General features: G+C 40.3%; 1 pseudogene across 1 annotated transcript; it reads left to right on the forward strand.

Annotated features, from left to right (window-relative positions):
* Nucleotides 1-6,017: 6,017 nt before the first annotated feature.
* LOC103796617 (cytochrome c oxidase assembly factor 7 pseudogene) lies at nucleotides 6,018-8,761 on the forward strand (annotated as a pseudogene). Its single transcript, XR_013532506.1, has one exon. The product of XR_013532506.1 is annotated as a cytochrome c oxidase assembly factor 7 pseudogene (transcript).
* The last annotated feature ends 2,941 nt before the right edge of the window (nucleotides 8,762-11,702 follow it).

The following is an 11,702-nucleotide window of genomic DNA, read 5'->3' on the forward strand; positions in this document are numbered from 1 at the left end:
CAAAAGAAGAACAAAAAAATTTAACTACACTGAAATTCAAGTATTTTGCACATCTAAAAAAACATTTATTAGAGGGACAATGCCCCCCAATAACTGAATGATGATTTTGAAAATCACATGTGTTGAGTTAATATTGAGAATACACAAACAACTTCTAGAACTGGACAGCAATAATTCCATAACTCGATTCAGAAATGAGCAAATGATGAAACTGAATCTTCATCAAAAGATATACAGATTGGGCACTGTGGCTCACGCCTGTAATCCCAGCGCTTTGGGAGACCTAGGGGGTGGATCTATGAGATCAAGAGATGGAGATCATTCTGGCCAACATAATGAAACCCTGTCTCTACTAAAAATACAAATATTATATCCAGGCGTGGTGTACATGCTTGTAATCCCAGCTACTCGAGAGGCTTAGGCAGGAGAATCACTTGAACCCAGGAGGCGGAGGTTGAGGTGAGTTGAGATCATGCCATTACACTGTAGTCTGGGCAACAAGAGTGAAACTCCTTCTCAAGAAAAACAAACAAAAACTACAAATATTAGCTGAGCATGATGGAACACACCTGTAGTCCCAACTACTCAGGAGGCTGAGGCAGAAAGAATCCCTTGAACCTGGAGGCAGAGGTTGCAGTGAGCCAAGATAGAGACATTGCACCCCAGCCTGGTGACAGAGCAAGAGATATTGTGTGTGTGTGTTTGTGTGTGTGTGTGTGTGTGTGTGTGTGTATACACACACTATATATGTATTTTTATATATGCAAATGGAAAAAAGCATTTGAAAGTTTGCACAAACTTATTTATGTGTAGAAAAATGCAAAACAAAATCACAATTCAAAACTAAACTACCTTACACAAACTAAAAGTCTGTATTTTTTTAGCAACACAAAATTTATTGATGATGTAAATATATTAAAACCTATGTAAATTGTTAATAGAAAAAAAGCATGCAGCTACATTGAAAAATATTGTTTGTTGAATAATTAAAAATAAAATTATCACATAATACAGCAATTCCATTTATCAATCTATCTCCAAATTATACAACGCAGAACCCAGAAAACAAATTTGAACATATATATTTGTTGTAGCAATACTCACAAAAGCCAAATGGCTGAACCAATGGAGATGTTTCTTTTTTGGGGGGCCGGGGAGGCTATCATTTATTACTCTTATTTTTTTTTTCTTAAATATTTTTATTGCATTTTAGGTTTTGGGGTACATGTGAAGAACATGCAAGATTGTTGCATAGGTACACACATGCAGTGTGATGTGCTGCCTTCCACCCCATCGCTTGTATCTGGCACTTCTCCCCATGCTATCTCTCCCCAACTCCCCACCGCCCACTGTCCCTCCCCTATTTCCCCCCTGCCAGACCCCAGTGTGTGATGCTCCCCTCCCTGTGTCCATGTGTTCTCATTGTTCAACTCCCACCTACGAGTGAGAACATGCGGTATTTCATTTTCTGTTCTTGTGTCAGTTTGCTGAGAATGATGGTTTCCAGGTTCATCCATGTCCCTACAAAGGACACAAACTCATCGTTTTTTATGACTGCGTAGTATTCCATGGTGTATATGTGCCACATTTTCCCTGTCCAGTCTATCATCGATGGGCATTTGGGTTGGTTCCAGGTCTTTGCTATTGTAAACAGTGCTGCAGTGAACATTCGTGTGCATGTGTCCTTGTAGTAGAATGATTTATAATCCTTTGGGTATAGATCCAGTAATGGGATTGCTGGGTCAAATGGAATTTCTATTTCTAGGTCCTTGAGGAATCGCCACACTGTCTTCCACAGTGGTTGAACTAATATACACTCGCACCAACAGTGTAAAAGTGTTCCTGTTTCTCCACATCCTCTCCAGCATCTGTTGGCTCCAGATTTTTTAATGATCGCCATTCTAACTTGCGTGAGGTGGTATCTCAATGTAGTTTTGATTTGCATTTCTCTAATGACCAGTGATGATGAGCATTTCTTCATATGTTTGTTGGCCTCATGTATATCTTCTTTTGTTAGAACGCCTGATAAGCCGTTTGTCAGATGGGTAGATTGCAAAAATGTTTTCTCCTTCTGTTGGTTGCCGATTCACCCTAAAGACTGTTTCTTTTGCTGTGCAGAAGCTGTGGAGTTTGATTAGGTCCCAGTTTTCTCTTTTGGCTTTTGTTGCCAAGATGTTTCTTGATTAATGAATATATCAAAAAAATGTGACATACACAGACAAAAAAATATTACTCAGCTTTTAGAAGTCTTGTGACATTCTAAGACAAACTATGAGAATATCATGCCTGTTGAAATATGCTGGTAACAAAATGATGGATACTATTGAACTCCAGTTATATGAACTATATTAAGTAGTCACACTCATAGAAACAGAAAGTGGGCTGGGGGGACAGTTTATTATAAAACATACAACCCAGAAACAGTCAAATGCAAGAGATGAATAGGACAAAGGAAAAAGGTGAAAAAAGATAGAGCACATAGATAAAATTCTGTTAAATAGCTGTGATTAACAAGATTCTCCATCCCTTGAGTTCTCCAGGAAGAGCGTAATGGAAAGAAACACTTCTCATTATGTCTTAGACATACTCTATTTTCTTATCACACAGCCAGACACTGACTCTAAAAATTTCTGTTTTCCAAAACATCAGCTGAATAATTTGTCTTCATTGGTCGAAACCAAATACTTCTTCTTCTCCTTCTTCTTTTTTTTTTTTTTTAGAAATGGAGTCTTGCTTTGTTGCCCAGGCTGGAGTGCAGTGGTGCAATCTCAACTCACTGCAACCACTGCCGCCTCCCGGGTTTAAGTTATTCTCCCTGCTAAGCCTCCCGAGTAGTTGGGGCTACAGGTGTGTGCCACCACACCCAGCTCATTTTTGTATTTTTAGTAGAGGCAGGGTTTCACCATATAAGACAGGATGGTCTCAATCTCTTTGCCTCATGATCTGCCTGCCTCAGCCTCCCAAAGTCCAGGGATTACAGATGTAAGTCACCACACCCGGCCCCAAAACTAAATATTTCTTAACTAAACTTTTCTTAATTTTCTCTCTTTCCTCAGGGCTCCTGAACTTTGAGCTACCCTCAGTCTGAGCCAACATACAACACCATTTTCTGTCTCTCTTAAGAACATGCTGACTTCAGGGTAAAACATTCTCTGATCTAGAATCTAAATTTGCACCCCTCTATTTTATCATTCTTCTCCCACCTTCTTTCTAATCACCTTTACTGTTCTTGTAAATGAAGGTTTTTGTTTGCCTAAACTTTGAGATTTTTAATTATATTATACTTTGTACTTTTTCCTGTTTTTTTTTTGTTTGTTCATTTGTTTGTTTGTTTTTGTTTTTGTTTTTCTGAGATGGAGTCTTGCTCTGTCACCCAGGCTGGAGTGCAGTGGCACAATCTCTGCTCACTGCAACCTCAGCCTCCCAGGTGCAAGCAATTCTCCTGCTTCAGCCTTTCGAGTAGCTGAATTCACCTGCCACAATGCTTGGCTAATTTTTGTTGTTGCTGTTTTTAGTAGAGATGAGGTTTCGCCAGGATGGCGGGCGATCCGCCCACCTTGGCCTCCCAAAGTTCTGCGATTGAAGGCGTTAGCCACTGTGCCCAGCCAATGACAATTACTTCTAAATTTTCAATTTTTTGACCTTTCTGGCTGTGGATCCTTTAAGTGGTGATATGGTTTGTCTCTGTGTTCCCAACCAAAATGAATCTGGAATTGTAATTCCCATTTGTCATTGAAGAAACCTGTACCATACAGGTAAATTTTCTTCATTCTGTTCTTGTGATAGTAAGTTCCCATGAGATCTAATGGTTTAAAAGTGTGACACTTCTGCCCTCGTTCTCTCTTACATCACCATGTAAGATGTGCCTTGCTTCCTCTTTACCTTCTGCCATGATTGGAAGTATCTTGAAGCCTCCTCAGCCATGCAGAACTGAGAGTTAATTAAACATTTCTTTAAATAAATTACCTATTCTCAGGTAGTTTTTATAGCACTGTGAAGACAGACTAATCGAAGTGGGCAGCCAGCCCCACACTGTGGCTCATGCCTGTAATCTCGACACTTTGGGAGGCAGAGGCAGGTGGATCACGAGGTCAGGAGTTTGAGACCAGCCTCCTGACCAACATGGTGAAACCCCATCTCTATTTATATATATATATATATATATATATATATATATATACACATACACACACACACACACACACAAAGAATACATTTGCAAAAACTGATGCACAAAAATCACAATGTGGCATTATAAAAGCAGAACAATGTAAAGATAACTTTCTGTGTGTCAGCATAGAAATCATACACCTTAGCAAGATAGTAGGTTAATCATAAGTTTGTGATTATCAGCAAAAACATAATGGGCTCACAGCTACAGAGGGAACAGGATATGATACAGAACAACCAGCCTGGTCACAAAAATTGCAAGAGGTGGGGGCCTCCATGCAGGCCTGGAGGAGCAGTGGGAGAAGAAAGACTTTTACAACCTTATTTCAACCACAGAGACAGACACCCCTCATGCGTCCATTTACAGGCTTTCCATAAGGGTCGCATTCCCCTTCCAGGGCTGTAATCAATATGCCTTTCCTTGGAAAGGAATCCAGGTAATAAACCTCTCTATTACACATCTGTTTATAGGCTCTCTGCAACGAGAAGCCTGAGACTCAGTATCATCTCTCTTTTACTTTATAGCTCACATACCTTCATGATTGCACCACTCAATTAGCTGCCATAGAACTCTGATGTCTTGGAAAGTGACACGTTTACAATAGAAATTAGATTCCTTCTAGATTTGGGACTATATAGTACCATTTAGCCTTGAAAGTATTTCCCTTTAAAAATCACAGAAGCAGGCCGGGCGTGGTGGCTCACACCTGTAAGCCTGGGAGTCTGAGGCAGCAGATAACTTGAAGTGAAGAGATTGAGACCAGCCTGGCCAACATGGTAAAACCCCATCTCTACTAAACATACAAAAAATTAGCTGGCTGTAGTGGTGCATGCCTGTAATTCCAGCCACTTAGGAGGCTGAGGTGGGAAAATTGCTGGAAACCCGGAGGCAGAGGTTGCAGTGAGCTGAGATAGTCACACTGCACTCCAGCCTGGAAGACAGAGTGAGACTCTCTCTCAAAAAGAAAAAAGAAAAAAGAAGAAGGAGAAGGAGAGAAGAGACAGGAAGTGCTTCACACCTGTAATCCTGGCACTTTGGAAGGCAGAGACAAGGGAATCACTTGACCTGAAGAGTTCAAGAGTAACCTGTACAACATGATGAGACACTGTTTACACACACACACACACATACACACACACACACACACACACACACACACACAATAAATAAATAAATCAGCTGGGCATGGCAGCACATTCCTGTAATCCCAGCTTCTCAAGGTGAGACCGAAAGATTACTTGAGTTCAAGAGGTTGAGGCCGCAGCGAGCTGGGATCAATCATATTGCTGCACTTTAGCCTGGGTGATAGAGTGAAACCCTGTCTTTAAAAAGATTGCAGAAGCATTTTGGAAGCACATGAAATAATGTGGGGAAATGGCTGGGGGCTGAGTTTATAAAGTCAAAGCCCAACAACATGTTATTTATTTTTTATCATAAAATAATTTAAAACTGTTAAAGAACAAGAGAGAGAGAGAAATTAAATTTAGCAGAGTTTAATTGACCAAAGAGTAATTTGCTAACCTAGCAGCTTTTGAATCCAGAGTAGGCTCAAAGAGACTCCAGCATGGCCACAGGTTGGAAGATGTATGGACAGAAAAAGCAAAGTGACATACAGAAACTGGGATGAAGCACAGAAACAGCCAGATTGATGACAGCTCAGAGATTTTTTTTTTATTTTATTTACTTAAAAGGTTAGAGAAACTAAACAGCCAGATTGATGGCAGCTCAGATTTTATTTTTTTATTAAAAAAGAGAAACTATACAGCCAGATTGATGGCAGCTCAGATTTATTTTATTTTATTTTTTTATTTAAAAAGTTAGAGAAATTAAATTTAGCAGAGTTTAATTCAGCAAAGAGTAACTAGCCAATCTAGAAGCTTTTGAATCCAGAGTAGGCTCAAAGAGACTCCAGTATGGCCACACGTTGGAAGGTGTATGGACAGAAAAAGCAAAGTGACATACAGAAACTGGGGTGAAGCACAGAAACAGCCAGATTGATGACAGCTCAGAGTTTTTATTTTATTTGAATATAGTTTGAATAGTTGAATTCATCTGACTGGCAAAAAATGATTAGAACAAGAATGTTTATAGTCTGTTTACACATCCATTTAGGTTTCAGTTTACCGTGTACAAAAAGTACTAACAGTAATTAAACTTAAAACGAGGTAGCTTAGGCCAAACTTAATTTAACAATTTTCCTATTTCAGTCATCCTAAAGTATCCATGTCTGACATAGACCAAAATTTTAGACATCGATATCAGACCATAACTAGGATAAATGTACTTGTTCCATCTCAAATTCCACTGGGAAACAGCAGAACTGTGGGTTTTGTAAAAACAGATGAAAGAACTTCAGGTTATTTTTAAAGAAATAAAAATTAGAGCAGAGAAGACCTTTTTGTGTTAAAATCTGCTGTTTACCAAAGGAAAAAAAAAAAAAGGAAAAAACCTGGTTGTTTTTAGAATCTACCTATTTTCTCAAATTTTCAGTTCGATTACGGCACATTTAGCACGAGTGACTCTTTGTTTTTGTTTTTGTTTTTTGAGATGATGTCTTGCTCTGTCACCAGGCTGGAGTGCAGTGGCGCAATTTCAGCTGACTTCACCCTTCGCCTCCCGGGTTCAAGCAATTCTTTTGCCTCAGCCTCCAGAGAGTAGCTGGGACTACAGGCACATGCCACCAAACCCACCTTGTATTTGTATTTTTAGTAGAGGCGGGGTTTCATCACGTTGGGCAGGATGGTCTTGATCTTTTGACCTTCTGATCTGCCTGCCTTGACCTCCCAAAGTGCTGGTATTACAGGCGTGAGTCACCGTGCCTGGCCGTTTTGTTTTGTTTTGTCTGCTCTGTTGTACATTGTGCCTAATGTACAAGCTCAGTTCAAAATAATGGCTTTCGGTAATTTTGTTTAAAAAGTATTCTAGCCACCGGCTCACGTAACCATCTCTGGGCCAGCGCGAACCATGGCTGGCTTGGTGGATTTCCAGAATGAGGAAGAGGTGAAGTCCTTTTTGGAGAACATGGAGGTGGAGTGCAACTACCATTGCTACCATGAGAAGGATCCGGACAGTTGCAATCGGCTGGTGGACTATTTGGAAGGGATCCAGAAGAATTTTGATGAGGTTGCCAAGGTGTTGAAGTTTAACTGTGAAGACAACCAGCACAGCAATAGCTGCTACAAACTGGGGGCCTACTATGTGACTGGAAAAGGTGGTCTGACCCAGGACCTGAAAGCTGCTGCCAGTTGCTTTTTGATAGTGTGTGAGAAGCCCAGAAAGAAGTCTTTAGCAGCATGTCACAACGTTGCTTGCCTGGCACATGATGGATGGGTTAATGAGGATGGCCAGCCTGACCTGGGGAAGGCCAGGGACTACTACATAAGGGCCTGTGATGCTGGTTATGCCTCCAGCTGCTTCAACCTCAGTGCCATGTTCCTGCAGGGTGCCCCTGGCTTTCCCAAGGACATGGACCTGGAATGTAAATATTCCATGAAAGCCTGTGGCCTGGGTCATTTCTGGGCCTGTGCCAATGCCAGTCACATGTACAAGCTGGGGGATGGCATCGAAAAGGATGAGGCCAAGGCTGAGGTGCTAAAAATTCAAGCCAAGCAGTTACACAAAGAACGGCAGAAAAGTGTCCAATCCTTAACATTTGTGTAAAGTGGCCCACCTTCCTTCCCAGGCAACAAACAGCTTGAGGCTGGCAGCTCCTGTTTCTGAAGACTGATGCAGCCCTTGAAGGTCAACCTGCTGGAGCAGGAAAACTTGGGACTTGAATTTGTAGCTCCACTCACATAGATCCATTGCCCCAGCTGCTGGGGTGTAGCCTATAATGTTTATGTCAGTCAGTACTCCTTTATCTGGGTGTTCCGTGAAGGCAGTCATGTTTATGGGGGTATTAGTTTTCAAACTCTGGAAATTCTGAAAAACAGGAGCAAACTAGAGAGCCCTAGAGATTGGTGGCGGGGAGGGGAGGATAGCAGGAAGTTGGAAAAATTAGCAGCCCCAGGGCCTAAAGGAATCAGCCATCATCATTATTATTGTGGTTAGGAGGGCTTGAAAATCAGGAAGTATCTTGGTTTACGTAATTGAGGTCTTAAAGAACCAAGAACAGTTAAATAGTCACGACTGCCAGCCTCTGAGTTACACAGTCATTGGTGTGGGCTTCATTTTGCCTTCAGAGTCACATCTTTCAGTAAATTCACAAAGATCAGGAGGGACATGCAACATACAGCTTAAAGGCTGTTACGATTCAGGGTTGCTGAGGAAGATGAAACATCAGCCTGCCATTGGCTACAAGAGACATTGAAGTTGAAAATAAGCACCTCCAGTGTAGTCACATGGCACTGCCCAGATCTTTCCCAAGGCAGCTTCAGTTAGCAGTTTGTAAGCAAGGACTTTGTGACACATTTGTCCCCTGGAACTGAGCCTTTTTAACTGTCCCTGTGAATAAACAATTTGAGTGACCTACAAAAAAAAAAAAAAAATTATTCTAGCTGGGTGAGGTGGCTCACACCTATAATCCCAGCACTTTGGGAGGCTGAAGCAGGTGGATCACCTGAGGTCAGAAGTTCGAGACCAGCCTGACCATTATGGCGAAACCCCATCTTTAAAAAAATAAAAAAATAATTCTATTGGCCAGGCACCGTGGCTCATGCCTGTAATTCCAGCACTTTGGGAGGCTTAGCGGGGCAGATCAGTTGAGGTCAGGAGTTCTAGACCCGCCTGGCCAACATGGTGAAATTTTGTCTCTAGTAAATATACAAAAATTATCCTTGTATAGTGGTGCATGCCTGTAATTCCAGCGACTTCAAAGGCTGAGACAGGAGAATCTCTTGAACCTGGGAGGCAGAGGTTGTGATGAGCAGAAGTCACACCACTGAACTCTAGCCAGGGAGATAGATTGCGACTCTGTCTCAAGTCTTTGAGTTTTGTCATTTCAGTTAAAGAAGAAAAATTTGAAATTCTAGAGATTGCTGTCTGCAAACATTTATAACTTTTGAGAGAATCTATTGAACCAGCAGGACCATTATTTTCACTATCAGGAAGATAATACCAAGAGTTTGGAGTATGCTTTTATTTTATTTTGTTTAGAAGGCACAGTTTTTCTCTCTTCCCCAGGCTGGAGTGCAGTGGTGCAATCTCGGGTCACTGCAACCTCTGCCTTCTGGGTTCAAGTGTTTCTCCTGCCTTAGCCTCCCCAGCAGCTGTGATTACAGGTGCATGCCACCAAGCCCCGCTAATTTATTTTTGTATTTTTAGTAGAGACGTAGTTTCATCATGTTGGCCAGGCCGGTCTCAAACTCCTGACCTCAAGTGATCTGCCTGCCTCAGCCTCCCAGACTGGGAGACTGGGATTACAGGCATGAGCCACCAGGCCTGGTTGCAGTATACTTTTTAACCAGGGCCCCCATGAACCAAACCAACTAAAATAAAATAGATCACAGTAATTACCTGGATAAATGGTTTGTTCATTTCAATCAAGCAGCCTGCTCATTAACCTACAACAGAATATCTGTAATACCTGATACATTACAGAAATTGTTAGCAACTAAACAGATACTTTTCTTTATCCAATAAATAATCTAAAGAAATTAAATTATTTAGCACAATTTTATTAGGGGATTTAAATTTTCTGGGTGCAGTGGATCATGCCTGTAATCCCAGCACTCTGGGAGGCCAAGATGGGCAGATCATGAGGTCAGAAGTTCGAGACCAGCCTGGCCAACATGGCAAAACCCCTTCTTTACTAAAAATACAAAAAACTTAGCCAGGCATAGTGGCAGGTGCCTGTATTCCCAGCTATTGGGGAGGCTGAGGCAGGAAAATTGCTTGAACCCAGGAAACAGACTTTTCAGTGAGCCAGGATCACACCATTGCACTCCAGTCTTGGTGACAGAGTGAGATTCGGTCTCAAAAAAAAAAAAGAGAGAGAGAGAATTTAAATTCATTTTGTATCCACAGCCTTTACTGTAGAATGTGCTATAGAGCCTAATATGGGAAATAAAATTCTAATTATTGTCTAATTTACTCTAAACCATGAGAAAAGAGACCTAGCAAGTCATGCCCACTCAGAAGAGTCAAAGCCTTCTGGCAATGCTGTTTAAAAAATTCTCCTTACTTTATAAAGTAGTTTAAGAACAGTGGGCCAATGTTCTGTTTCTTATATTATGAGACAATGAATATCCCATTAAAATTTCTCCTTCACATTTTTTTCTTTATCTTTTATTTATCAAAACATAAGTTTATCCATATATAAGGTTGGCTGCAAAAATGCTCTAAATATACAAGTATACCCCCTGAATTAATACAAGATAACCCTTTTCTATTTCTATTTTTATAGAGCCATAAGGAAGAAAATAACTGTAAGCTAGGAGTGTCATAGAAGCAGAGATATCTTGATCTTTTATCTAGTGAAAAAAGCTGTCCACGTCAAGATTACCATTTGCTTCTGAGGGGAAACTTTCCTGGTTGGCTTTGCCTTTGCCTTAAGTTCTCCAATGGCTATAAAGTTCCAAAAGTTTGGAGGCACACTTCTGAGTTGAGAAATTATAAATCCGGGGTTCAAGGTCCTGAAGTCTTGCTTCAGGGCATATGGCAAGGGAGGGATCAATTGGTGGTTTCTAGACAGTAAAATGTTTAATTGTCCTCAGTCAGTGGATCAGCAACAGATTTTTATACTTGGTAAAAATGAGCTTTGGTATAATGCATTAAAGTCTTGCTGCATTTAGTCATATTAGATTTTGGTACCCGAAGATACATGCGGTTCTATTATTACGTGCATAGGCCTCCCAATGACATTTTTTTTTTTTTTTTACTCTAAGTGGATCTGATTGTCATTAATCTGAAATTGGAACAGCCATCCAATCAATTTGATTAGATTTGCTTAGTACTATTGTACCTGTGATAACTTACTTAACAGTTTTAAAACTTCTCTAGTAAAATAAGAATTTTTATCATTGGAGATTTTTACAGAAATGTCCCGTTAGAAAAACATATTTTCTAATATCTTTTTAGCTACTTTCATAACATCAGCCTTCTTGCATGAGAAAGCATTTATACAGCTAGAAAACTTATGTTAAAATGACAATTGAATAAAATTTCTGCATAAATGCTTATGCTACCTATCAGGTAGTATACGTACCTGAAGCTTTGACTGTCTTCTCAGGATTAGATGTTTGGCAAACAAAACATTGGTCATAAAATACTTTGGTAATTTAGATAGTCACCACATACACACACACACACACACACACACACATATACACACACACTTAATTTACATTTAATTTAGATTATTTTCTCTCTTCTGTGTTGAGTAATAAAATGTAGAGCTTTTAATAATGAAAGCTATAAGAACTCAGGAAAGACCAAGTGACTCTCTAGGTTTTACATGAGCCCACACTTAACATTGGATTTATTTCTTCTTTGATTGATTAATTAATTGATTGATTGATTGAGATGGAGTCTTACTCTATGGCCCAGTCTTTACTCTGTAAAGTGTAGTGGCACAATCTCAGCTCACTGCAAT

The sequence above is a fragment of the Callithrix jacchus genome, chromosome 2 (genome assembly GCF_049354715.1).
Source record: "Callithrix jacchus isolate 240 chromosome 2, calJac240_pri, whole genome shotgun sequence".
Classification (NCBI taxonomy): Eukaryota; Metazoa; Chordata; class Mammalia; order Primates; family Cebidae; genus Callithrix; species Callithrix jacchus.